The following is a 3,263-nucleotide window of genomic DNA, read 5'->3' as shown; positions in this document are numbered from 1 at the left end:
AACTAATGCATTGTACGCCACTTTTTTAATATTTCTCCAGTCCTGAACTGTTTATAGCAGATAAATTTTTAATTTCTGTGCAATTTCTTTAGGTGTCACAAGCTTTATATTTTCTTCATGTGGAGTCGATTTTACTTCAACTAAGCTGCCACTGATGTTTTCATTTGACTTAAAAATTCAGCAAGGTGACTGGTAAAAAATTCGGCTTCTTCTGTTGTTTATCGAAGATTTCCTGGTCTTTCACCCGTATTTCTCTACCTATAGCAATTTGAGCGTCCCGAGCTCTTTGATTTTGTAAGGGAACTAAGTCGCTATCCAAAAATATTAGATTCTCATTTGTACCTCAGATTGTCAACAACAAAAAAGACACTAGACATATATTTGTCACACATCAATTTTGTTTTTCAAACTGACTTGAGAATATTTAAAAAAATTCTGTTTTCATTGGTAAAACTAATAAATAATAAAATAAAACAATCATTTTAGATGAGGAAACTTCCATTTCCTACCTTTTGAAAATAAATGAATTTCAAAACCAATAGAGGGATATCGGGGCGTTTTTTTTTGGGGGGGGGGGTTATCGGGAAAAAAGGGCCAGAGGCGACGGTGGGAATCGAACCCACGACCGCGGCGTGAGAGTCTCTCATGCTAACCACTCGGCTACCGTGGTCCCCAAACCTACCACCTAGAGAAAATAAAAAATAAAATTGGGAGATGGTGATTGGATCTAGGGAAGGGAGGACCTGTCGTATCTGTTCAATTTTCCTTACCTGAGACTGTACTTTAAAAAAACTTTTGATTTAAATGGAAATTTTTGCTTACAAAAAAATTTTAATTTAATTTATATCTAAATTTAAGTCTAAATAAAATGGGTTTTATTGTTTTACAAGAATTTTTTTAAACAGAAAATCAATTTTTTTCTTGCTTAAAAGATATTTGATTTTATCGTTTATAATAAAGTTTTGCAAATATCAATTTGTTTTAATTGTTTGAGGTTTTATTTATTTAATTAATCAAGGCCCCTGTGACGTTGTGGTCCGAAAGGAAACCAATTTGGGCCCATCCTTAACTCAACATACTAGCCAACTAACATATATACAGGGTGTTCGGCTACTCATGTTACAAACTTTGCCATTAGATTCTAAATTCAAAATGGAACCAAAAAGTTTTAATTAACTGTAAGTTTGTAACGCGAGTAGCCGAACACCACTACATCACTACCCTACAAACATAGATGTCTGGTCATATTCACTCCCCCAGAGCACTCGGTATTTCACGGGATAGAGTCGAACCCACTCTTATGAGTAAACAATAGTTTTCAGAAAAATAACCTTAAATCTTTTATTAATCTTCTCGGACACGGCAAAATAATCACAGACATTAATTTCTTAACAAAAAAACAAACCATCATGAATGTTAGTGTATTTGATATTATAATAGATAAATAAAATAAACTTGTATCTTATAAATACAAGTTGCAACGAAATCTAATTCTTTACATATTGATAGTAATTTTAATATCAAAATACTCAATTTTGTGAAAATCATTAAGCTTAAAAAAAATTTAATGTCAACAAATATTAGTTTAAAATAATGCCTTATTGAATGATAGCTAATTAAAATGTTTACCTTAATTTAACGATTTTTCTATTTATATATTTAATTTTTAAGTTTATATATAGTATTTCTTGACATACTTGAACAAGTCTGGACCTTGTTTTATAGTTTTTTTATAATTTTTTTATGATTGAAATTGTCTATTTACCAAGTATTGAATAATTGTTTTTATATTTTTTTAAATATTTATTTTAAATTTCTCATGTCTTAACTTTTTATAAAAATTTGAGGTGTTAAATTTTTCCATTAGGGCTTTCCCAAGCAGAAAGAGACGTTCAATAATTGCCTATTGGGGCAATAAATTCTATTTGGCAATAGGTAGTTTGTTTCACCCTCATGAAAGGCGTTACTACATGGGGTGAGCGGTAAATTAGAAATGACAATTAGCCAAAACGGTGAATATTTCCCACTTCTTTCAAATCGGGCAAACGTCGGAATTCCATCAGTTTTAAATTCGCCGCCGCCCCTAAGAAGATGGATTAAAAATTAACCTTTCCAGGCAGTCGTTTACAATTGCTGCATGTTACAATACAACTGGCTTTAGACGTAAGTAGATCAATTTTTATTAAATCAACAAATTACAATTATTGAAAAATAATAAATGTATAAAAAGTGTAAACTTTACGTCGTAATAAGTACTCATCTTACGTATCTAAATGCATCTCCAGTTATCGATAAAGTGTAAAAACTATTGGATTTGGTGGTTAAATATGTATTAACTGAACATTTTGAAACTATTTTATACATTCATTATCATTAAGTAATAAAAATTTCTGATATCACAAATATATAAACTAAGATAAAAACTTTAAAATAAAATTTAAAAAAGAAAAATCAAGTTAAAGGATTATTTATGCATTAGTTATAAAATATTCCATACTTTAACTTATTATTCAGAATTCATGATAAATCGATTCCATATATTATCGGCTAAACATTAAGTTCCCGTTTTCATGGGCTAATTACATACATTAATTACTGATTTATATAAGCTCAAATCTGCACACGCACGAAAATACGCCTGCCAATTCCAGCTTTTGTAATTTAGAATTACTGGCAGACTTCGAGAATCACTCACATCAGTCCGGGATCAAAACTCGATTTTATCCCTTCAGGCACCAAGTTTGGGCAGAAGTCACTCTTTTACTAATTTTTTACATACCATTCATTAAGGGTTGTGGAGTACTCCTATTTTTCCATTTCCTGTTAGATAACTAACTAAATTGATGGACGATGGTTATTCAATATTTCACCATCGACCCTCTCACAATACACATTCGCGCAAATAAACTCACTCTCAACACACGCTAGGAATACAAAAGTATCATTAAAACTTTAGTGGCCGGGCGATTTTGGGGACTCTGTGAACGGCGGTGTTACGGGTGGAGCTGATGGTCGAAGTCAGTACACAGATGTCGATGAGTCTGAGTTTGACGAAGCAAGAGTCGGTACTCGCAGTAGCTAGCGATGGTGCTCGTGTAGCTGGCAGCTTCGTCGTCTATTGAAAGTGCGAGAGATGTAGCTAGTGCTGATGACTTGCACTATTGTGAGAGTTGAGACCTAGTCGACGCGTCAGAAATAAACATGTTGAGCACTGCTTATATACAGAGATGCTGCAAGTTTGCTACAATAAAACAACGTAATAA

The sequence above is a fragment of the Cimex lectularius genome, unplaced genomic scaffold (genome assembly GCF_000648675.2).
Source record: "Cimex lectularius strain Harlan isolate CLEC.00 unplaced genomic scaffold, Clec_2.1 scaffold294, whole genome shotgun sequence".
NCBI classification, from domain to species: domain Eukaryota; kingdom Metazoa; phylum Arthropoda; class Insecta; order Hemiptera; family Cimicidae; genus Cimex; species Cimex lectularius.
The sequence above is the reverse complement of the archived record's forward strand: the minus strand, read 5'-3'. Positions refer to the sequence as shown.